General features: G+C 42.0%; 1 protein-coding gene across 4 annotated transcripts in view; it reads right to left on the minus strand.

Moving 5' to 3' along the window:
* Positions 1 to 25922, minus strand: part of RNF220 (ring finger protein 220) — a 210342-nt gene that overhangs the window by 171252 nt on the left and 13168 nt on the right. The window lies entirely within an intron of this gene.

A 25922-nucleotide genomic window follows, 5' to 3' on the forward strand; every position in this document is an offset into this window, starting at 1 on the left:
CAGAGATTATAAGTATTCATCTCTGTGTCTTCAGTGCCTAGTAATGTGTTTAGCATTCAGCAGATGCTAAGTGAGTATATGTTGAATAAATCATAAAGATAATAAAGGTAGTAAAAATAATAAAGATAATAAAAAGATAGAACATACAGTTTTGGTAACTAACTAGATGAGATGGGGTGAAGGAGAGGGCTGGAGTGGATAGTAGCATTACCAAAAAAGGAAAATTTTAAATTTGGGGGAAATTATGACAATAGCTAACATTTAATGATTACTGTGGGCAGGTCCTGGATTAAATGCTTTGTATCCGTTATCTCACTGAATCCTAAGAAAATCCTTGTACTTCCCTCACACAAGGAAAGGAGAGTTGAGACTTTCTCAAGGTCACTTAGCCATTAAGTATGGAAGCTGCGATTCAAGCCAATATCTCAGACTCCATGCTTTTAATCCTGAGGTTACACTGCCTCTCCAAAGAAGGAAAGTTAATAAAATCAATTTTGATATACTGTGATTGAGATGCTGACGGGATATTCACTGAGGTAGAGCTTGTCCAGTGGGTAGTTGGATATCACAAGTCTGCCACTTCCTAGAGAGGTCAGGGCTAGAGATATGGATTGGAAGTTGTCTATAAAAGAGGAGCATCTGGAAGGTCAACATTGAACAATCATTCAACAAATATTTATGGAGCTCCCACACAACCTCCAGGCACACATTACATCAAACACTCACTTCAAACCCATTTGATTCACAGAATGCTTATCACGGGGAATTAGTGGGATCTTGTATTTTTAACTGTTGGTCACTTCCTTTTTCATGTCTAATGCTTCCAATTACACTATAAGTATCTTAAAATACTCAGTTTCTCTGTATTCCCCCTTATTCTAGGCCTCAAGATATGTCTGTTGATTGAATGCCTGAGAAAACATTAAGACATGAGCAGTCATTCACAAAGACTAGCCTAAGTCTCAGGAAGCCAAGTGTAGACAGTCTTCATCTCTGTTATCAGCAAAAAGTCTATAAAAGCAGTCAAGTTTCAAACCAAATACAAGATTTTTCATCAATGTCATCAAGGTTAATTGTAGGCAACAGAAAGTTGTAACTTGGAGCAGCAGGCTGGCTGCCAGAAGTCCCATACCAAGTGGTATTTCCTCTGGCAAATTTATCAAAGTCTAGAATCTGGCCCTCAGCCTTGCTGGTCCAGAAACTCAATCCTGTCAGAGTTGAGAGAATCCAGGAAGGCTTATGCATGTTCAATAAGTCATAAAAAACTGAAGTATAAAACTAGAGTGTCAGTTTATTAATATATGACCAGATACTCACCTCCACCATCATCTCCCTGTAGCTAGGTGACATGCAAAGCCAGAGTACGAGGAGACTGTAGGGTAAACCCATACAGTTAGAAATGAGTTAGTAATGGGATTAGGATGTTTAACAGCACCAGGCTCTGAACCTGATGCAAAGGCAGCATGAAACAGGAACAGAGCACAGACTTTGAAACCAGATAAACCTGGACACACACCTTACTTGCTCACAGAGGGGCCGTGGGCAAGTCACTCAGTCTCTCCAAGCTCCAGTTCTTAAAGAGTGAATGATGACACCTACTTCACCGGCTTCTGGTGAGGGTTAAATGAGATAATGCATGAATGCTGGACCAGCCCCTGTCATGTGAAAGGTGCTCAGTAAATGATAGCTACATATATTCAGAGTTAAGGGTTTAAGTTAACCTTGCAGAACATCCTTTGCTCTGAACGAAACAGGGCAACCAACACCGGGGGCAAAAGACCAGTAAGGAGGATGCTGCAGTAGCTCAGAGCACAGATACTAGTGGCTTAAAATAGGGATGCAGCCACGGAGAGGTGGGGAACTAGGAGAGATATCTACAGAGATTTGAAAGATATTTAGGAGGTAGGCACTATGCTGAGTGCTTTACATAATTACTCATAGTCCCACAGCAACTTACAAAGAGCCCATTTTTCAGATGAAAGCCAGAGACATTAAGCAACCAGGTGAGGATCACATGGCAGTGACTGAACTGCAATATGAATGATAATCAGTGCGACTTAAAAATCTTTCTTCTTTCTATATATAAAATATACCTCTGCACATATCTTGGTTCTCAACCAAGATGTCAATTATGAGGAATATAGTAATTTCTTATTGCTAACAATTAAAGTATTGACATTGGAGAAATGATTTGAATTTTTAGAAAATATAACTTGGAACAGATCAAGGTTATCACTATCATAAACAATGTCACTGCTGCTCATTTCCATTCTGATATGCTTTCTTGAGGGGGAGGGAAAGAGGTGGAAGCAGAGGTAAAGGACCAGGAACTGTCCATCACTGTAGGTTTGTCTATGACAGAGTGCCATGCATGTGAACTTCACTCGCTGCCCCAACTCAAAAACAGTTTAAGAATGGTTACTCCAGCGGGGAGGGTATAGCTCAGTGGTAGAGCACATGCTTAGCATGCATGAGGTCCTGGGTTCAATTCTCAGTACCTCTATTTTAAAAAATTAGTAAAGAATGGTTACTCCAAGGAAAAGGCACTATTTTTGAGCAAAGAAAGTCTTAGCTGGGCCATCTACAAGGTTTCACTGTAACAGTGACACGATCTTCAGACAGCAAACATAGGTACTGACCAAAGGATAATCTCCTGACACCATGGTCCTTATATTTGCATCTTTCTGGTCACACTCATACAAATTATAACCCATTGCAGCAACTTAATTTTTCAGATGAAGGACAGTATCATAGAACAGATTTGAACTCCTTTTCCATACGAATCAACAAGTTAGGCTTCTCCTACTCTTCACAGCTTAAAATTTTAACCCAACATAACATTTTTCATTTCTTCTTATAAGATGTTGCTTTGAATTAGTTTGAGCCTAAAATTTCATCCTCATGAGATGGATGTATATCAGTTTCATTTCTCTGCAAACTTAATACTCATGACTTTATATTCCTACCCCAAATGTTGCCTTAAAGCAATGGTTATTTTAAGAAGTTTTTATAAGTTACTCATTCGTTAGACAAATGTCATTGCATGCCACTTCAGTGCCAGGCCCCTCAAGAAACTCACAGTCTAATAAGAAAAACAGATAGACATGTACTGATTATAATAGTTATAACATTAATAACAATTTTACTATTCACCACCACCTGCTTTGTGCTAGACACTGCAAAAGCCCTGGAAATGAAGTGGAAGAAGAAATTTCCTAACTTCAAAGGGTTTCCTGTGCCTTCAGAAGGCTTAGGTACAGTCTGATGGGAGGGGAGGCACAAGGTCCAATACATACAATAGACTAAACAGATGCCCTGTGAGAAATAACAATAGCGTGTTTAGTAAAAGGACAAGAGATGGAGAGGTTAATAAGGGATGAGAAGGAGAGCTGGAGAGGTTTCACAGAGGAAGTGACCTTTGAATTGAGTTTTTAAAAGATGAGTATTCTCCAAATTAAGGGCAAAGGGATGAAAAAGGATAACTCCGGCAAAGACCTGTGTTAAACAACTATATCTGTTTAAGGAACTGCAAGCAGTTTGGAGGAGATGAAGGTTACAGTAAAAAAAAAAGAAAGAAAGAAAGAAAAAGAGGGAGGAGAGGTTGAGAAGATCCAGTAAAAGCTGAGGCTTGTTAGGCAGAGGGCAGGTAATGGAGGGAGGGCCTTCCAGGCTGCGTTGTCTGCGAGGCCACAGGGAGTCACCGAAGGGTTCCAGGCATAGGAATTACAAGAACAAGGCTTGTCTTAGGGGAGAGGGTATTCCTAGCTCAGTGGTAGACTGCTTGCTTAACATGTACCAGGTCCTCGGTTCAATCCCCAGTACCTCCATTAAAAATAAATAAATAAATAAGTAAATCTAATTACCTCCCCCACAAAAAAGAAAAAAAACTTTTTTTCTCATTAAAAAAAATAATAAAGTTAGTAAGAACAGGGTTTGTCTTAGAACTCTGGTAGCCATGAAGAAGATGGAGTTTGGAGATAAGGAGGTCAGTTAGAATATACAGGAGATATTCATATGGAGAACAGGTTGACTAGAAGGACACAAAGTCTATGTGAAGAAATCAGGGAAGAGACAACCTGATAGAAAAATGAGCAAAACTTTGAAAAGGTAGGTCACAAAAAAGAAAATTCAGTGGCCAATAAACATATGAAAAGGTGCTCTACCTTATCAGCAACCAGGGAAATGTCAGTAAGAACCACACTGAGAAATCATTATATATCCACAAGGCTAGCAAAAATTGAAAGGTCTTATGATACCAAGACTTTTCTCACCCTGGTGAGAACGTGGAACAACAAAAATTCCTATGCACATGCTGGTAATAGAAAAACTGGCAGAACCTCTTTGGAAAACAGTATGATGTTACTAAAGTTGAAGAAGGACTTACCCTAGGACCCAGCAATTCTACTGGATCTCTGCCCTAAAGAAACTTGTGTCCTGTACATCAGGATACATATAAAAAATATTTATGATATCATTTTTCATAAGAACCAAAAATTGGAAATAACCTAAATGTGTATCACCATCAGAATGGATATACGCATCAGGATATATTCATATCATGGACTATAACACAGCAATAAAAATGAGTTAACTCTAGTTGCATACAACCATATGGACGAATCTTAAACACTTAGTGATGAATAGGAGAAACAAGACCCAAAGAGTACAAAACATGATTTTACCCATATAAATATCCACAAATGCTAAATTAAAGTATGTTGTTAAGGGATACAGACATAGGTAGGAACGTTGTACAGAAAAGCAGGAAAATAATCATCATCAAGGTCAAGGGAGTGATTACCCAAGCAAGGGAGGGATGGGTTGTGATCAAGGAGAAGTGTACAAAAGACTTCTAAGATCCTGGAAATGTTTGGCTTCTTGAGCCGGGTGTGGTTTCATGTGTTCACCATATAATTATTTGTTTAACTGTACACATATGGTTTGTGCACCTTTCTTTAGGTATGCTATACTTCATGACAAAAAAAGTTAAAGTACTTAGGAAAAAAACAGAAAGCACATTAACAGCTATGTGCTGCTAGATGTGTTTATAAATGAAAAGCTATTTTGGTTGAAAATGAAAAAGAAATCAGAAGAGGCTTCACATAGGAGATATATATGAATTGAAACACAAATGATTCCCTGCTTTCCAAGCTGGAAAAGAAAGGTGGCAAGAAGGACTGTTCTGGCATCAACAAGGTAGAGATGGGAGAATACAACATCCACATTTACGTGCACATCCACAGAGTAGGTATCAAGATGTGTGCCCCTCGGGCACTCAGAGATTTGGAAATTTGTCATGAGAAAAATGGGAACTCCAGGTGGGTGCATTGACACCAGGCTCAACAAAGCTATCTGGCCAAAGGAACAAGGAATGTCCCATACTGAGTCCGTCCAGGTGTGGCTGTCCAGAAAACGTACTGAGGATGAAGGTTCACCAAACAAGCTCTGTACATTGGATACCAATGTACCTGTCACCATTTTCAAAAATCTTCAGTCAATAAGGATGAGAACTTACAGCTAATTGTCAAATAAATTATAAAACTGGAAAGAAAAAAAAAGGATTCCTTGACCTAAGCCTAGGTTGGGTGCTAGTCCTGTGAACTATACCATGTACTTATCTGTCTTAAAATACTTAGCTCAATGTGATGTTTTCGGCTGTGTGTATATCTGTGTTCTCCACAGCTGTAAGCTGCTTAAAGGAGGAAACTGGGTCTTGTTTACATTGGTTCTTATAACCTGATGATTCATCACATATAGTAGAAACTCAATAAATTTGTGGGATGAATGAATGAATGAAGAAATGCTGCTCGTTCTTCTTATAATCATGTCTTGAGTATTCTCTGCACTATATTCAACAGAGATCACAAACCCTCTCCACATACTAAGTTTCCGGCTGCTACTCCGTCCATTCCTCCACAGTTCTCCACAAAGCCTCTTACTTCCTACTTGAGAGGTAGAGGCCACTAGCATCCTCCTCCCCATCAATTAAAATTTTTCTCTTCCTTCACTCCTCTTAGAATTACTGCTCATCTCCAAGGCTAACCCTTTTATCTATCACCTTGACTGTATCTCTTGTACTTCTTCCTCAGATTTGCATCCTTCATTACCCCTATTCTGGATTATCATGTACTTTACCTTTCCCTCTTTCATTCATACCAGCTCAGAGAATGTGAAGGTAGCACAGTCACCCTAGAAAATACTAGATACTGTATTTAGGGAAACAGACTAATCCAAATTCACATCCATGATGGTAATTCTCTTTAATATCCTGCCATGCATGACTTTCATAGGCTCAGAAAATGCCTGGAGTTGTGACAGCAAATTAAAAGCCTCAGTCCCTATGGCTGCTTAGGGCAGGGGCAGGCACAGCCTAACACTGCTCTCAACTGCTGGGTGAGAAAGGATTGTACTAGGGCAAGGACTTCCCCTTTAACTGAGGGCCAGCACTCTTTCCAAAGAGTATCTGGCAAGTGGCCAGCACAATAGGTTCTAGATCAGGGGATACATCAAGTCACACATTCCGACGTGCAGGAGTGCCCCTGACAGGTTTCAGACAGGGTGCTTCAAGCAAGACAGGGTTCTCCTTGACAATGCAGTCCTGGTTCTAAGGGTCAGCCCCTGGGGAGAGCTCCCCCTTGAATCTGGCTCATGTCAAGGTCTCTAAGGCAACTGAAGGAGTTTCCCTTTGAGACTCAGAGAACAGGAGGCAAAAGGCTCCAAAAAAAGCTTGGCCCCCAAGTTCTCTCTTGTGCTGCCAGGCTAGGTCCCAAGCACACCCGTGATTACCACTCCCTCAACAGACAGACCAAGTTGAGAAGGAGTCTGTTCTAAGTCAGAATTCCTTCTATTATAATCAAAGAGATCATTCGGGAAAGATTTCTGTCGTCTATTGCAGTGGTACAGGGAAAAAGCACATGTTTTCGGCATCAGACAGGTCTGGCTTTGAATCTCAGCTCTGCCACTAACTAGCTGTGTGTTGGTCAGATGTCTTAAATCCTCTGAGTCTGTAAGATGGAGGTGATATCTACCTGAAGGGCTGTTGTATAATAAATCTTAAATTTATTCCCCTGCTTCCCTTCCACTTCCTCTATTACAGGCTAGGCACCTCAGTCCCAATCCCAGGGTCACTTTGACTATGTCCCTCCATTCTTTGCTATGTCCCTTCATCTTTTCCCCCTCCTCTCCCTTGTACCATATGTACCTGCCAGACTGAACTCTTTTCATTTTCCTGAATACATCAAGCTCTCTCTCCACAGAAATTGTCCAAAAGAACTTTCTGCAGTGATGAAAAAGTTCCACACTATAGCTGTCCACTCTAACAGCCACTAGTCACATGAGGATAGTCAACACTTGAGTTGTAGCTAGTGGGACCACGGAGATACATTTTTAATTGTCCTTAAGTTTAATTTAAATAGCCCCACATGGCTAGTGGCTACCATTATGTACAGTTCCAGACTGTTAAGCCTTTGCATTTGCTATTTCCCTGCATGGAATGTATTTCCCACTCTTCACCTACCTAACTTTTACTCAGTCTTAAAGTCTCAACTTGAACAACTGTTCTTCTAGGATGCATATCCTGCGAACTTGGATTCAGTTAAGTTTCCCCTTTGTTATCTTCCATAGCACCCTCTACCACTTCTCTGACAATTACCAATCATCACATTTTTAAAAATTACTGTTTGTCTGTATTTTCCATTAGGGTGTCAACTTTATCACTGATCTTGGGGCCCTACAGACTTCCTCTTTCAGGTCTGGATACATCTTACCTTCCCTTTGAGTGGACATCCCCAGGACCTTAGGATTTAGACTTTTTCAAGTTGGAGACTGTTATCTTTCAGATAACTACTGCACATTTGAATAGCTTTAGGGATTGATTCGAGGTGGCCTTCTACTTTTCTAAGGATAAGCCAAGTCAGTAACTAAAAAGGAAAGGAATGATAAAATGCCTCATTAAAATTAAAAACTTCCACCTGCAAAATCAACAACAGCAACAACAAACCCCACCATCCTAGAATATCAAGACAAATGATAAACTGGGGGGAAATATACAACATAAATTATAGATAAAACGATTAATATCCTTCTTATAAAAAGAGTGCTTAAAATCAATAAGAGACAGATGGACACCACAAGGATTAAAGAACTGAACAGGCAATTCCAAAAAACAAGATAAATTAATCTCAAAAACACTAAAAAATGTTTAACTTCACTAGTAACTAAATAAATGCAGATTAAACAAACATAATACCATTTTTGTCTATTAAATTGGCAAAGATCAAAAAGCTTTATCATAATGTGTTGATAAGAGCATAAAGAAGTAGGTAATCTGGCAACAAGCATAAAAATTTAAATACATGTACTTTTTATCCAGCAATTCTACTTTTAGAAATATATCCTAAGAAAATAATCAAACACTTGACAAAGGTGAATTTATAAAGATGTTCTCTGTAAGAGTTGTTTATGATACTGAAAAGCTGGAAACAATCTAATTAGACAACCAGAGGTTGGTTAAATAAAATATGATACATCCCTGCAATGGAATACTAAGTGGCTATTAAAAGTGGTGATATAGACCTACATTTATTGACACGGAGCACTATCTACAATAAATGAGAAAGTGAAAAAGTCACAAGTTAGCATGTTAGTATAGTCTTACTTGTATAAAAATTTTTTTTGTCAACTTCTCTCTCTATTCATAAAAAGAATCTGGAAGGCTGTATGCCAAACTGTTAATAGTTCTCTCTGTGTAGATATTACTATCTTTTCTTGCTTAAAATCATGGCAAAGAGCCAGTCCTCCCCAGGATTCTCTTGTGTAGGGTTTGGTCCCCTCAAATGGGTCACAGAGGACCTAAGAAATATCCAGTACTAGGTTTCCTGATTGATGCAGTGGTAAACTCCCTGGGAGTCCAGATCATACCTTTTATTCACTGCTGTGTCCCTTGTGTCTAGAACTGTCTGGCACACAGTAGGCATTCAACAAATAGGTGCTGAATTAATGCAGCATTTCAGAGCACCAATTTTATTAACATATTAACAAAGCATTTTTAAACATTATTTTGATAAATTAAACCCAGAATGCAAAATTCACAAAAACTTAAGATAATACAAGATTCCTAAATATGTTATACTTCCTATTCACCATTACAATGCTGGGGCCATAGATTAATTTTCTTCTATCATTTGTGTATTTTCCCAGAAGAGTCTGAGATGCAGTGAATAACATCTTCGTGCAAGGCCTTTCCTACCCTTTTCTGAGGCTCAGTATTACAATAAATAACTCACAGATGAGAAAATGAAGGTTTGGAGGTTGCTCAAGGTCACACAGTTAAAAAGCAGGGGAATCAGGACCCCAGTCCAGGCCCATTTGTCTCCAAAACTCATCCACGGCTTTGAGAGGTGCAAAGTAAGACAATGAAAAGGACATTGCAGGTCCGTGACAGCTAATGTCTGTGCTTCCTAACAAGCCACCACCACTCAGCCCTGCGCTCCCATGTCTAAGAGGTGCTTTTTCTTAACCCTTGGAGAATCCAGAGGACGATCTGTCACCAGGGTTATTAGCATTTCTTCCTGGATATCGACAGCTTGTCTTTCCTTCCTCCAACCAGTGACTGATTTCTTCAAATGCTCGCCAAATACAGCCCAAGTCACCATGGTAAACGTATTGACAGAATCATATTAAAAGCTACTGAGCATTTACAGGGTTGTAAGTTATGCAGGGGGAAAAAGTGATAAGAAAAAATACAGGGAAAGAAAACAAGTTCCATCAGCAGTGACAATTATTTATTCAGAAGCTGCTGGTTGGCATTGTTTTTTAAATATACTTAATTGCTAATTACGGTTTTTTTCAGGAGAGTGGCCTCAGTCAGAGTTGCTCCACCTTAAAGCTAATCATTAATATTTCAGCTGCTCAGCTCAGACTCTGTGTTCATGCCACTGACCCATCCACAGCTGTGTCTATGCAGGCGACCTGAGCACCAGCTGCTGGCCTGGAAGGAGAGTCCACTGTGTTGGCTGGTTTGCTACACCAATCCCAAAGTCGGCTAGTCCATTTACCATAAAGCAGCAGACACTGAAGTCCTTATTCCTCTAAAGATTGAGGCTGGTTCAATAAGCCAAATTCTGCTCTAAGCCACCTAGACAACTGACAATTTTTCAAAGGAATGACCTATCTTTTCTAAGTTAATTTACACCTTTTATTGGGGGACATAAGTGTTGCCTTAGGCAAGAGAGAGAATACAGAAGAGTTTGTTTTCAGCTCCTAATTCCCTGGGTACTCTGATGTGAACCTTATAACAAATAAGGTCAGCCTCTCGGCCCGCACAGGGGCTGAGGGTAAACACGCGTGAGGGCGCCAGGTCCTTGCGTGGGAGTATGTTTGGCGGATCCCCGTCTCCCGTGTTTCCAACTTCACATGCTTCTTCAGGAGAATCTAATCCTCACAGGAGAATTTAATCTGTTCATTTGCACACATCTCATCAGCACCCTGCTTTGTGGAGGGCTGTTTGATGTCCCAAGGAAAAGACTTGGAAGTCTTTTAAAGCCTTTTTGATGTGAACCAGAAAATCACGTTTTGTCAAGGGTGCACTCAACTTGAACCTCAAAAGGTTCAGGACTCAGAAACCACACAGTTCAAGTGGGATTTAAACTGGGCAAAATTACTTCCTTGTCTTCCCCAGCAAGTCCCTCCCCTGGCCTTTGTGCTAACAGTTTCTGTACACTGTTGGGCCTTCCCCCCCACCTTTTATTCTCTTACAGACACACACACATGCACGCACATGCACACACAGGCATGCACACACACATCTTGGCAAGAAAACCTTAAGAAAAAGAAAAATATACCATTCCCAAAGAAGTGGCTCTCTCTCCACTGAGGATAAAAGCTGTCCCCAGCTCCACTCTGTCCTTAAAGATTCTGAATAGTCATTGCTGGGGTCCCAGAGGCCTGGAACGCTGTAGGTGAGGGTCAAATGATTTACAGAGCCAAATAGCTATGATTGCATCTTTAATCGAGGCATTTAACTAGATACAAAACTAGAGTCCCCTGTGCCCAAGGGAGCTTTTGCAGAGAAAACTGGAAACTTGCTTTCGGGAGTAGCTACTTAGTGTGTGAAGTCACACCTTAGGATGTTACTGTTCAACTTAGAAATGAAGGGACAGGAGATTTGACTTCTCCTCAAATCAAGGCGAAGAACTGAGCTGAGAGAATAATCTAACCTTAACGTTCTCTTTCCACACCTCTAGTCTTCTATTTTTCCCTCTTTAGCTTTGAAAATCCAGTTACTCAACAGCCAGCACTAGTTTAGATTCAGGAGACAGAATCTCAATTGTGAAAAGATCCAAAGTGTCATACCCTAAGGAACCTCAGATGCCTTGTCCCCATGGCTGGAACCACATCAAAGTTTCAGTGACCACTGTCTCATGTCGTGCTAATCGTAACAGTCACCATTTATTGATGGCTACTGTAGATCAGGCACCATGCTATAAATAGAGTATCTCATTTAACTTGTTCAATAAAACAAAAAGGTAAGTCAGTTCATTCCTATTTTGCAGATGAGAAAACTGAGACTCAAAAAGTTTAAATTACCTGCCACAAAGCAGCCCAGCTACTAAGTGCGAGAGCTGTGACTAAAACCCAATCTGTTGGGCATCAAAGCCAGTGTCCTTGGCTTAACACCATGTCACTCAGCATCTATTCTGCTGCAGTTTTGGTTTTGTTTTTTAAAAGACACGTAGTGCTTTATAAATGTTTATTTAGTATTTATTAAGTAACTACTATGGGAAAGGCACTGTGGATACTTCAAGAAGTGTAAGACATGATTCCTCCCCCCTCTCTGGGTGGAACTACGGCAATGGCCTTTTTACAATGGTCCTCTTTTCCTGACACTTACGGTTTGTTATTCACATAGCAGCCTGAGTAATCTTTTTGAATGATAAATCACAATATGGTACTTCTCCCTGTTTAAACAATCTGTCACTTCTAGAATGAAATCCAAACTCACTGTGATCTAAAAGATTGGTGGAATTCTGATCTTTCCCCATTTTATCCACTGCTGCATTCCTCCAAGTTCACTCCATCCCAGTGCTCAGACCTTCTCTCTGCTCTTTAAATGTGCCAACACACTCTTCTTCCAAACTGTTATGTCATTATCACCTGCTCATCATTCATATTTCAATTCAAACATCACCTTCAGGGGTGTCCTGGGCATATTTGATACAGTGGATCATTTTCTTGATGACAAAGAAAATCATGTCATAATCAGCCATAGTAACAATTTTCTTGATTAATTCTTTAGTTTTAACATCAGTGATGAATAATTTAAAGAGAATGTTTTATTTCTAAAGATAATGTAGCTTAGTAAACTATTTACTAGATGAACTAAAATTTACACATACCAAAGAAAAATGTTACACCCCGCAGTTCGCAGCTTGTTTCACTGTTTCAAAATTTAAACATAAGAATACCAAGTGGTCACAAAGGATGGCAGAAGTGGAATAACTCAATTTGTGTTTCTTCATCTTTACAATTAATGTGGCCTATTGTTTATTTTGAATCTACTGTTCACATGCAGGAATGTGCAGTATCACAGGACCTGGGGATGGAAACTGTGCCTTAAGCGAGCTCAGATGCTTCTGAGCTGTTAGGCACTTACTCTCGAAGCAAGTCTACAGATGTCAGGGCCCACAGTGTAACTGGAAGTTCTCCCATTTCTTCCTTATAGAATACAATGTTTATTAAAGACTAAATAATAAAAAATGTGCAAATTTGAAACTTACATACAAACTTACATACTAAAACTCAAGAACTACAGCAATTTTTCAGATTTCAGACCAACAGAAGATATTTTCAAGGAGAAATATTTTATAATCAACAGTGTTTAAAACTGCAGCATGTGATGGTATTAAAAAGCAAACTTTTAGTTAATTGTTGTCCTAAAATTCTTCTGCAGACTAACATAGTACCCTGCTCCCCTCGCCAATGTACATTTCACTCTCTATCATGATTAGAAAAAAAAAAAAAGTGCTGTGGCCTGGGGAAACACCAGGCATTACGGGAATAATAACAGGGTCCAAGAAGCAGGAGAACCGTGGGAGTATCGTGTCCCAGAAACCAAGCGAAGGCAATTCCTAGAAGGATGACGTCATCAGTTGTATCCAGCACTACAGAGGATCCCTCCTCTGAACCAGGTGCCAGGGCCTAGAAATCTCCCTCCACTACACAGAAAGGTAAAACCAAGTCCTCCTTCCTCTGGCTGGCATGTAAACTAATTCAGAGGGAAAATGTCTTATACTTGGTCTTCACCATTTCTTACCATCAGTGGCAGAAAGACAGATGTGCACATATCATGTTGAGCCAATGGCAGGTCTGTGTTTTCTAGACTCTAATCCTGCAAAGAACTACCAATGGCCACCACCAATCCTCATGGTGTGTGAGGAGGAAAGAGACCCCACTTAGAGGATGGCTAGGGATGGGGTCTTCTGGCCTGCTCCTACTTGGCCGCAGTGCCGACATGAGGGGCAAATCTCATAGAAATGGCCATAAACAGAGCTAGCTAAGTGGGATTCCATGTACGCCTCACATCAGCTCTCTGTCCACCCCACCCTGCTCCCTTGAAAGTAGCAAGCATTAGACCACTTTTAAGTCTCTTCATTTTTGAACCCTCTTCATTATATAGCTCCAGAACCAGTCTGTATTTTTTGGATGTTGAAACTGAAACAACCATTAGTTAAACTTTTTACAAACTAATTCAGAAAAGAAAAGAAAATTAATTTTACAAACAACAACAAATCAGACACTTGCCCAGCAATTGTGATTATACATCTCATCAAACCTGGCCATTTGAAAGAAATGGAACCCAATTAATAATTAGTTCTAGAACCAGAGGAATCATTCAATTTTATCACGTCATCTCTCCAACATTGAATCTTTAGACACTAGGTTATAGGCTTTTCCCATAATATAGTCTTCCAAGTTTTTTTAAAAATAAACTTTTTAGAATAGTTTTTAGATTTACAGAAATATTGCAAAGATAGTACAGAGAGTTCCCATATTCCTCACACTCAGTGTCCCTGATTATTAACATCTTCTTTCAGTATGGTAATTTGTCATTAATGAGCCAATACTGATACACTATTATTAACTAATGTCCATATGTTATTCTGATTTCTTTAGTTTTCACCTAGCCTCCATTTTTTTGCTCTAGCACTTTCAAATTAAGTTTTAGATCATAAACTAGATTTTTAAATTATAAAAATAGTACATGCACATGTTAACTATTCAAATACTACAGAAGACCATAAAATAAAAAGTATTACTCCTACTTTCCAGCCCAGTTATACTCCCCAAAGGAAACTACTGTTAACAATCTCTTGTGCCCTTTTAAAAGTTCTATACGCATATACAAAGATATATATGTAGGTATCTTCTTTTCTGTACAAAGGGGTCATAAACTTCTCTGTACTTCGCTTTATATATATGCACACGTGACCCTGACTCATTTTTTAAAGCCACTACACACTATTCTGTTATACAGAGGTACCATAATTTATTTCCCTAATTCCCTATCAATGTGCCCTTAGGTCACTTCTGTTTTTTCAAATTACAAACAATACTACAAAGTACATATATTTTTATGTACTCGACCAAATAGACATAGGATAATATCTTATTGTTGAATCTCATCAAAGGATATTTGCATTTAAAATTTTCGTAGACAAATACCGCCAAACTGCTCTCCAAAGAGACCGCACCGCTTTACAGTCCCACCAGTTATGTGCACAGGATCTGGTCTCCCCATGCTTTCATCACCAATAGCTATGTTATCAAACAAGTTGTGTAATTCCTTGAAACACTTTCAAATCGCCATCGTCTTCCCACCTCCATCTTCAAGTTTTCTTTCTTTCTTTTTAGCTTTCTGGTCACTCTTGGTTTTCTTCCTGTCTTCTCTATGGAGACTGTCCTATACTTTTTTCCTACACTCACACACATGATTCCCCCTGCCCCTTCTCCGACAACCCCATTTTTCCTGCTCACAAATTCCTTATAGTTTCTCTGCAGCTGAACATGATTCAATAAAAAACTGATATCCTTCTGCTCCCCCAACCTGCTGGCCCTCCTGAACCAAGAGAGAATGTTAATAGGGAAACCCGGAAATCTTTCATCTGGGTCAAAATATCAAAAGGAATAAATTCATCTTGGCGTAACTCTGAGGAAAAAACATCGAGAAGAATTCGGCATTGTTTCCTTGCTAGAACCGAATCTTGTTATTTTTTCTACATTCCACACCTGGATCTTCCTCCCTTTGAATCAATAGTTCATAATTTTTATTCATTACTCTTCTGTGTGTGTGTAGGCTAGAACTGGAGTGCAGGCAAAAGTTAAGGTGGAGGGAAAGAAAAGAAAAATCCCAACGTGCTGATTAAGAGCAGGGACAAACAGGCAGGAAGGGTAGTGGGGAGGGGGCAAAGCACAGCTCAGGGAAAAAAAAAAGCCAACTTCTTAAATCCTTTAAGGAAAGTTCTTGACTTTAGCTCCATCACCACTCCCCTCATTCCTAAGCTCTAAAAACAGAATCATAGGACAAGAATGGGTTGGAGGGTGGGGCATAAGTGGACAAGGGAAAGTATCCTATTCCTCTAACTGCAACCCCCACCCCACACAGCCCCCAACTTCTTATCCAGCAAAGCTCTATGCACCATCAAGAATCAGCTTAATAGAATAAACCACTTAGGGCTGAGGCTCAGAAAAAGTCAAAGACCCCACAATCTCCTTGCCTATTAAGCTTCTTAGAAGTTAGAATGCTGCTAAAGAAAGTGATATTGTGGCCAAGCTACTTAGAAAGAACACAAGGATGCTAAGTTGGGAAGAGGGAGGCCAGTTTGGGGGTTTATGAGCATCGATCGATCGTTAACTACAGACGATGGGGCAGGGGGTGGATACTGGAGTGGGAGCAAAAGTAGCCAGCCGTGAGAATGGGTGCTATTTTAAGTCTTCAAGTTGAGATTGAGGAGAAGGGTATTTGTAGAATGTACAAATGGGATGAGACTCTGGCTAGTAAAAGGGAATTTTTTTTTCCCTAAAGATAAAGGGGAAAGCACAGTCTTAAGCTTCATGTAAGTAATTAGAAAATAAGAAAAATAAAGCAACTTGTAATAGTTCCTTCCTAGCTCAAATTTCCCAATGATTCTAGGCATTCTGCCGCTCCCTTATCCTCTCCCCAGTGAGGCTGGCAGAGAGCCCACAGGCTTGCCATCTGAGCGGCAGGCAAGGCAGAGGCCAAGAACAAGACTAACCAAGGCCTTTATCCCCAAATAAAGTCCTGATGGCTCACTGTCCTTTCCTGGGTAGGAATTCTAGTTATTTCCACCCTATGCCTTTGAGGGGAGGTAAACGGGAATTACCAGTGAGGTCCAGTCATCTCTGTCCCAGCCCCATTTAACTGGAGCCAAGAAGGAAGGACAACGCTACAGGTACCAGCACCTTAGTATCAACTGGGAATTCTTTGGGCTACAGAAAGACCTGTCACAGACTGTACAAACCCCTAAGAGATCAGGGCTGTCCAGAGTCACTGTCTCCGTTACGTAATCGAGAGTAGAGGCCTGGGGTAGGGAAAAGAGTCCGGTTCAAATCTGTGCCCGAGGCCCTGTAATAGTGATTCTAGCGAAGGTGTATTAAAGGCTTACTTTGCGCCAGGCCCTGTTCTTAGGGCTTTATTTATATTTTACATGAACTCATTTAATCCTTTTAACAATCCTAGGAGACTGGTGTTAGTGCTAGTTCCACTTTAACCCGAGGAAACCGAGGCATAGAGGACGAGGGGCAGCTGCCCTGTCTCTCAGAGTAGGCTCTCCAGGAACTGTGATATCCGTAAAGTGCAGAGTGTCCCAAAGGCAGGTGCTGCGCCACAAGAAGCATGAGGACTGGGCAGATGCTAAACCACCTTTCCCCTGCCATCAAGGGACGTGTCTGTTGTTTTGTTTTCAGATCATAACTAGTTAAGTTCCAGGCAACATACTAGGTGCTGAGAACAGACCTGAGTAAGACACAGTCCCCACCTCATGGAACTCATGGTGCAGACAGGGTGACAAAGCCTGGTGAGGGGGCCAAAACAGACTGTGTCCAAGGGCTGCCCACGACAGAAGACTTCGAGTAAGGACACAGCCTGACGTACATACATGAAGCACTAAGAACTGCGTCCGACGCTGGCAAGCAGATACAAGGATTATTCTTATTCCCTCATGAATTTGACCCACGGGCCTCCCTCTCCTGGGGTTTTCCTCCTTCCCACTGGCCCCAGAGCCAGACTGCCTCCTGAGCTGAGTCTCATCTCTCCTCTTTCTTGCTGTTGTGACAATGGGCCTCAGTTTCCTCGTCTGTAAAATGGAAATAATAACAATACCTATCTCCTAGGGATTTTATGAGGATTGGATAAATGATTGCCCATAAAGCACTCAGGAAAGGGCCTGACACACAGAAAGCGCTCCAAAGGTGTGACTCTTCTCATTAGGAGCAGGCTCTGTGCCTGTCTTTGTCCACAGTCACTCTACTCACAATAAAAAGTCTGGATTTAAACGCATCTGGTACAGTTAGTTTAAGGAGGATAGGAAGTCTCAGGGACTAAATAGGAGGAGAACAGTTCCCTTGGGAAGTTGGAGGAATAACCCTGGAGCTTGTTAATTAAGATCTTGTTAATGAACCTGCTTGTTAATGGTCTATTAAATAATCACACAATGAAGTTTGCTGCACAAGGAAAGCCTTCTTCAAGTGCTTGCTCTTTCCAACCCTCCTGGCCCAGCTCTGACTTCCAAAGATCTTGCCTAAGGGCGAGCCCTTCCAACTGCTTCCAAATCTGACATGGGCCTCTTCATCTTGTCAGACTGGCCTGCAGAGTGTGGCTATTCTCCCAGCGGAGGAAAGGTCTCCGGGGCAGAAAGCCCTCTTCAACTTGATTCTGCCTATCATTCCTTAGGCCAAGGCATTCTGCCTCTGAGCCCAAACGTTTCCCTCCGCCACGAAGGAACAGAGTCACTGGCCCCGGAAACCGAAAAATAAAGGCGCTCTGAACTTTGCTGAGAAGAAAGGCAGAGGGAACGTTCCTTTCAATGGGAAGACAAAATTTCAACTGAGATGTCACAGATCTGTATAGCAAGTGGCCTGAGATCTCCGTTCACCAAAAGTCTACAAAACTTGTGTCCCAGACTGCCTAGGAAAATAAATAGCTGCAGTCAGCGTCCAGGAATGCAGTCTCTCCTCTGGAACCAACTTCAAGGATGAAACAGCATGTAAGAGGGCTCCCTCTAGGTAGAACACTCAGGTATTTCATAAGCTACTTTAGTCTTCTCAGACCATTCTGCTCTTAGACAGATATTCCTGGGACAGCTATATTTTATATATATATAAAATATATCATGTGTATGCTATCATGTGTATGCTATCTGTGGTGTGTTGTATGTCATTTACATGGTTACTTTTCAATTACCAAAATATCTCTTCTGATTCAAGAACCCTCTAAGGTAGAACAAGGATTACCTGCCACCTCCTGTTTGATATATGAGGAGCTGGGGCCCAGAAAAACAAAGCAGCTTACCCGAAGTGGCCCAGCTAGGAAATGACGAGCCAGAGCTTCTGGCTCCATGCTCCTGCCCTGTCACTGAACTGTTCTCAACCTCTCTATTCCTTGTTATCACTTCCCACTTGTAAATGTGCCACCAGGTGCCCCGCCCTTGGTGGAGCCTGTGTGGTCCTTCAGACTATGTCAACGTGGGCAGAGCCAGCAGGCAACACTCAGTAGAACTCGGCCCGGGCAACAGGGATCCTGGGTTCACCTACTCTCACAACAAATATTTATTGAGCCAGGTGCTACATGAGGAGGAATACTGGATAGTCACCCGGGGGGAGACAGACATGGGCCCATAGAGGTGGGACAGTTAAGCAAATAATTACAATACACTGTGATGAGTGTTTAAGAAAGGGGAAGTACACTGCCCCCAAGTCCATTAGCAGGGTGGATGAGAGCAACCTTGAGTGTACAGGTGTCTGCAGCCACCTGAACCTTGAACCAGGCCCCTATTCACGGCTCATTTAACCACCTGCCCACTGGCAGCTGCCCCTAGAAGGGTTAAAGCTTGAAGCGGAGAGTCAGCCTGCAGGTGCTGGTGACCAATTCTGCCATGGTGAGATTTCTCTAACCCTTATTTCTTTACCAACAAGCATTTCAGCATAAGAAGTAATCTTCCAGGCTGGGAAGAGGAGAGAGGAGGCTGGCAAAAGATCCTGTCCAGGCCCTTCTCGGCAGTACAACAGCAATGAGAGGATGAGCTGGCTGGAGCCCAAGGAGCACCAAAGCGTGCACCCGCCTCCCTCACATCTGGCTAAGCACCGCAAACCCTCCTTGGGGCCGCCTCATAATTACAACTCTGCACCGAGAAAGGGGCAGTATGCACACACACAGTCAGCTGATGGGCAATAAGGGAGGAAAAGGGAAACAACCTGCGGAGAAGCAAAGGCAAAGAGGGGAACTAGAGGCAGCTGGACAGATCTCACCCACAGCAGGAGGCTGGAGGAGGAGGTACCGCCAAGACGGACCTGGGTCTTCACCCTTATCGTTCCGGCTCCTCAGTGGAGTCCCTCCTCTCCACTCACCTAGTCCTCACTCCCCTTCCTTCAAAGCCATACTCCCCTGGGAAAGCTTCCCTCTGAGACTCTCACTATAGGTGAAGGCTTCATAAACTTTAAGAAGCATATGAGAATCACCTGCTTGCTAAATATACAGATTTCTAGACCACATGCCTTGTGTTTCTGATTAGGAGGTCTGGTGTAGGCCCTGGGAATCTGCATTATAAATAACATTCTCCCCAACCCTACCCCACACCCTCCCATAAGTGATCAGGACACAAGTGGTTCTCAGATCACATTTTGAGAAACCCAGCCATGGGGATTACTCCCTCTCCTGAAATCCCAGAGCCCTTCTTGTCTGTTATTTTACACAAGCATTTCTTTTTCATATGTCACTACTCACTTTAACTATAAGGCCCTCAAGAAGAGGAAGTATCATCTCCTACTTCTTTGACTCCCCTGCAAACATCTCTGAGCACAGCAGTCTACCCCCAGGAGCTCAGGAAATGCTGTGAACATACAGCGATGATGGTGATAAGGGGTTGGGGGAAGGAAAACCACAACAGGGATGGCAGTCCCCGAGGCCCCGGCTGGAAGGAACTGTTTTTAGTATGCCTGCGTGTGCCAGGCTGGGACAACGGTTGGCTCTGCCTTCTTTTTTCCCTTCTTCAATAGTCTTGGCACTATATGCCTAACCTCCCTCATGAAAGTCAAGTCTGAACAAAGCACCTCCCATAAGAAACTTTGCCAAGAAATCCTGCCAAGGATCCCGGGTGCTATGTGGCTTCGTTTAATGGCCAGGAGTACCCTAGGTCCTGAGAGCCATCAGGTCTCCGTGCAGAGCAAAGTATAGAGCTGAGCATGAATTTAGTATAAAGCCCAGGGCCCATCAGCAGGGTCATGGTCCTCCTCTATTCAGCAAATATCTCCTGAGTGTCTGCTCGGTCCCAAGCGTGGTTCTGGGTGCTTGTGGGTCTTAAGATAGCATACATCACCCTAAAGTATTTTATAGTGATGGATCTTTAGAGACTTACTTTAAAAAGCAAGACCCTAGGTGATGTTGGGTCTCAGAACCACATTAAGCACCAAAAGGACATTCTCAAGAATGCCTGGCTATAGGATGAAGTATAACAGAGACCCAAGGTCAAGTCTTGGACCCTCACAGAAAGAATTTCTATTCTTATTCACTATCGTGAGCAATCCTTGGCAACTCTGGAGTTCTTTCTTCCACACTCAGTTGCTATACTCTGTCCAGAAAAGCAAACTGCCACACCCAGCCTGTTGGAATATGAAACTCCTGGATTTTTCAGACATCAGCTTAAAGGTTACTCCCTCCAGAAAGCTATCCCCGACTCATAGACAAGATTAGGCGCCCATGCGTTTTATGTTTCCCCTATTAGAGTATTTTCACAACATCCTGCAATTGCATGTTAAGCTTTCAGCTCCACTGAGGCAGGGGCTCTAAACTATCTTGCTCATCATGGTACCCCCCAGCACCCAGAACAGTGTCTGGAAGGATGCAGGCACTCAGGAAATACTAGTTGAATGATTAAATGAATTGACAAGTGCATCATACTCCCTATCAGGATGGAAACTGAACCATGCCTCCTGTATTCTGCCAGTTTTACCCACAGTGCCACTAAAAACACCTGAGAAGAAGCAGCACCCTTCCTCCTGCAGTACCAGTATTTTATAGACGTGGAACAGAGGCTCACAGGATCACCCCAACACAGACTCCAAGAGGCACGTCCCACGATCAGAGATGGACACACACTCCAAAGTCAATGTAATGTTACCAAGAGCCTAAGAGTTATATCGGCCAGAAGCCACAATGGCAGCTCTATCACAGACTCGATGGTACAATCTCTTCCCAGTCATTCAATGTCTCAGAGACCCAGCTTTTTCATGAAGAAGGTATTAGGTCCTTCAGCAGCAGGTACTCCCTTTAAATAAAGAAACAATGACAGTAAAAAGCTACCCACACCATGATGGGAAGTCGGAAGAGGAAGGCAGCATTTGCCAGGAGGCATCTCTGCGGTCAGGAAAGGGTTAAGCACACACACACGTCTGTCTGGGATCTCATACCGTAAATCAGCCTTGACTGCTGCTCAGGCTGAATGAAGCCCCACCAGGTTGGCCTGTCAGGAAGGAAGCCCATGCGTCCAGACTTTTGTTGTTCTAAGGATTTTTTTTTTTTTTAATTTTACTGCTCAGGAAGGAAGCCGAAGCCTAGGCCCTAACTGCAGTCCTGCTGATTACTGACCCTCGCGTGTGCTCCTGCCTTCACCTCCCTATCTACCTCTCAGACCCAACTCCTTCCTTTCCTAGAGTTCCTTCCTAACTACAACTTTGCCATTTGGGCCTAAATCCCAGACTTTCCCCTCTTCTTCCAAAACCGAAAATGAAGAATGTTCAGCATTTCCCTTCCCACCTTCCATACACCTTCGTGTCTGTGTGTGTGGAAAGGACTGGGGATAGAGAGAGAGGAGAGTGAGTGCTCTATGATCTACATTTTGCCCCCTAAAGTGACCTGAACCCCTTCTCTTAAATGGAGCCATGAAGGAACTGATGGGGATGGAGGTATCAGACAACTGACCTCCAATGGCAATTTCTGCCACCTATATAGATAGGTGAACAGAAGACTTTTCAAATATGAGCTACTATATTTAAATAACAGACTCAGATTCAAGGTCCTCAGGCAGAGGGTCAGTCTTTTGCACTCCTATACTCAACTCCCCACCTCTCCCACAGACTTGCAGTCTTTCTCTGGTGTTTCCAAGCCCCCTGGGGCTTTCTTTCTACAAAGAGAAAAACACTGAGTTTATTTGTGTGCTCACGGTAATGGACAGCCCTCTTTTACTCCTAGGAGAATGCACACAGACACTATGGAAGAGGCCTGTCCCCGCCCAGCCCTGCCCTCCCCTTCCCCTGCTAATCCCTCCCCAGCAGCCCCCCGCCCAGCTCAGTCCTGCTGCTGTATTTCTCTCCTGACCTACAAGGCCCCTTCAAGCCCCGTCCTAAGCCTCCCCCAAGCAGAGACAATCCATCATGCTGTGGGACTGTGACACACACAGATGGGGGAAGGTTCACAGATTTTTCTTCCATAGGCAAGAGGGGAAAAGTGTCTGTATAACTTAAAATCTGAGGACATACTACAAACTCTGGGACTTCGAATTCTAATACTAGTCAAGTACCATCACAGCAAATCTGATTATATATGGCCCAAACTTCTATCATACACAAATTCTAATGGCCCATTTACTTCCAATAATATTTGGTAATACAAAATTCCAGAATAAGAAAACATGATGGGATTCGGATTCTCTAACCTGGTCCACGGCCTAGATAACTAACCCAAGTCAAGTCCCTTCTTGACTCAGGGACTCAGTTTCTTTAACTATAATATTACCTTGGTTCTCAATAAAATGAAGGGAGAAAGAGGTCAGAGGGCCACCAGGGCTAATCCTGGTGGATGGATAATAATGAAGGGAGGTGAAGCAGCTGCTATCACAGAAAAGGGCTCTGAGCCTTCCTCCCTCCCTCTTTCCACATCACCGTAAGGCATAAGTGTGTGAAAGGATCCTACAGACATACTAGTCATTAATGACCCTGTGTTTGGTTACATCCGCGCTTCTAACAATGAAGATTGTATCACCAGATTGTCCTTGAAATAATAATAATCACCATGTATTGAACACCTAGTATGTGTGAGGAACTGTTCTAAGCATTATCTGTGTACTTAACCCTCATCCAGTCCTTTGCAATAATCCTTTCAGGTTGTATAATTCCCACTTAACAGGTGAGAATACTGAGACCCAGAGAGGCTAAGTAATTTGCCCAAGGGCACAGAGCAAGTAAGCTAAAGGGTCACGATTTTACTCCAGAGGCTGAACTCATAACTACTACGTTATATTGCCTCCCCCACCTTTGATCTGAAACACCTTCAAGTTGAGGTTCCAAGGGGCAAATATAGCATTTATTCCTCTAACAGGTATTTATTATGCTAGGCCACTCTGACTCAGTTTAAATCAAACCCTGAAAAGCAGGGTCAAGTGAGAGCAATTAGGATTAGCTAGCACCTAAATGGGAATCATATACCTGAAAATAAAGCAAAGGTCTCTTCAGCGCTGGCCCTTGCCCCCTCCCTACAGCTTTCTGACTGTCTGCTGCTCTAAGATGGATGCAAAGCCGTAAGTCTCAGCCTGCAAATGAATTTCAGTGGAAAAAGACAACTCTTACCTGGTGAGTCACACTCAGGCTTACCGGGCTTGATTTCTCATGAGACTGTACCAGGGGAAGTGGTAGAGGGCGTGCTTAGCAAGCACAAGGTCCTGGGTTCAATTCCCAGCACCTCCTCTAAAAACAAATTAGTAAATAAACTTAATTACCACCCCCCCCCAAAAAAGAGAAATCTCATGAGACTGTACCAAAAGGTACCCTAGACTTCCCTAAAGCTCCATGTCTGCTGAACAGAATGTACTGGATGCAGCACCATTATCTCCCCCCAAACACACAACTTTCATTTCCTTTAGGTCATCTTCAATCAGAACACATTCCACAGAGAAAACTGATGGTCAGACGTCTGAATTGCCAGATGGTTGTATGTGTCTACAAATCCTCACATCATTGTCTGTTTCCAGCTCTATTCAGAATCTAGGTAGGAACTTTCTTTCCTAAAACATACACCAAGAGCAGATCCGTATTTGTGGAGATCCATGATAGGGATGTAATGCTGTGGGAAAACATTTGGGAAGGGGACAGACTCCAACCTTAGGTTTCTAGAAAGTTAGGAAAGATGAGCAAATTTTAAATTATATTTTAAGTTATGAAAGATGTTTTAAGCAAAATAATCAACAAAATAAATCTACATTTGAGAGAGGTAACTGCACATAATTTGAAAAACTCCCTTTGTCTTTATCAAACCTCAAGGCATATAAATATTCTTTCTTCAAACATCTACACCTTTGAGATAGTACAGTCTTATGATACTATCCGGTGCAATGCTTAAGAGTGGCAAATTGATGAAAACTTAAAGTAAAAATTAGACTATACTCACCACCATCAATATATTCAATATGCAACTAACACTTACTGAACCCTTTGACTGGCACTGATGGGAAAAAGAATTAACTAAACGTTAAAATGTGATTGAGGTAATAGAAAAGTCTGATCCGTTGGGTAAGGCTGGAAGGGAATGAATTGCTCCTGTTTACTTAGCATCTACCAGGTTTACTGATTCATACCACTGCCTCCCATTTCTCCAGGCCTAAACCCATAGTTTCAACTCGGGATCTTTTCCTGCAAAAAGCGTAACAGAGAAACTAAGTGGGTGAAAGTTCTTTTGCAGAAAATTCTCCTCCTTGCCCCAAATAAACAGATATTTAGAAACTTTCACCCTGAAGCACACACTCTGAAGTTCCAAAGCATAAAAACAGTCTTTTCAACCACAAATGCCACAACTTAAATGGCATTTTTCAAAAAATTTAAGGCATTTAAGCTACTATATAGTAATGTTATTCTTAGGTTTGCAGCTCACCTCTCATTAAGAGGGATAAAATGACACTGGGAAATGCTGTGGAACTGTCTGAAGAGAATATTTAAATCCAAAAATTATTGTTATTTTGGTGTGAAAATCGTGTGGGTTTTGCAATAAAATGTATCATCACTCCAAATCTCAAGTATTTATAAAGAGGACATTCCAGCATGTGCTCTGATATTTATTGACCAGATGGATGTGGTTAAAGAGTTAAAAATATGAAAAACCATCATAAAAATATAAGTATTAAATGTACTGTCACCCCAAACCGCGAGTATTTATAAAGACTACGTTTCAACGTGTGCCAATATTTATTAACCAGATGGGTGTGGTTAATATGGGTTAAAAATAAGAAAAAACAGCATAAAAATATAATTCTATTTTTCAGTTTCCTCTTCCCTGCCTAATGAGGAAAGGGGATGGGGAGGGAGAACAACTTTTGTTATTTGGATACAATGTGTGTGTTTTGTTTTCAAACAAAAAACGGCCACCAAATAATCAACCTGGGGCCGCTGACCGGAAGGCAGCCCCGGAAAACTTCCCGTGGGAAGAGTTCCAGAAATTGCCCGGACATTAAAACGAGTCCCGCTGTGCTGGCTGCGAGCCTCAGACGGTCAGAGGCGACCGCAACTCGCCTCGCCCGAATACCAGCCATCCTGACGATTCACGAACCCCTGGACTTGGGAAACAAGTCCCCAGAACGTTTTACAGACTTGGAAAAACAATAGGGGGAAAACGTTTCAAACCTGCGGGAGAAATCGCAAAGTCCTCG

This window comes from Camelus bactrianus, chromosome 13, assembly GCF_048773025.1.
Source record: "Camelus bactrianus isolate YW-2024 breed Bactrian camel chromosome 13, ASM4877302v1, whole genome shotgun sequence".
In the NCBI taxonomy this organism is placed as follows: Eukaryota; Metazoa; Chordata; class Mammalia; order Artiodactyla; family Camelidae; genus Camelus; species Camelus bactrianus.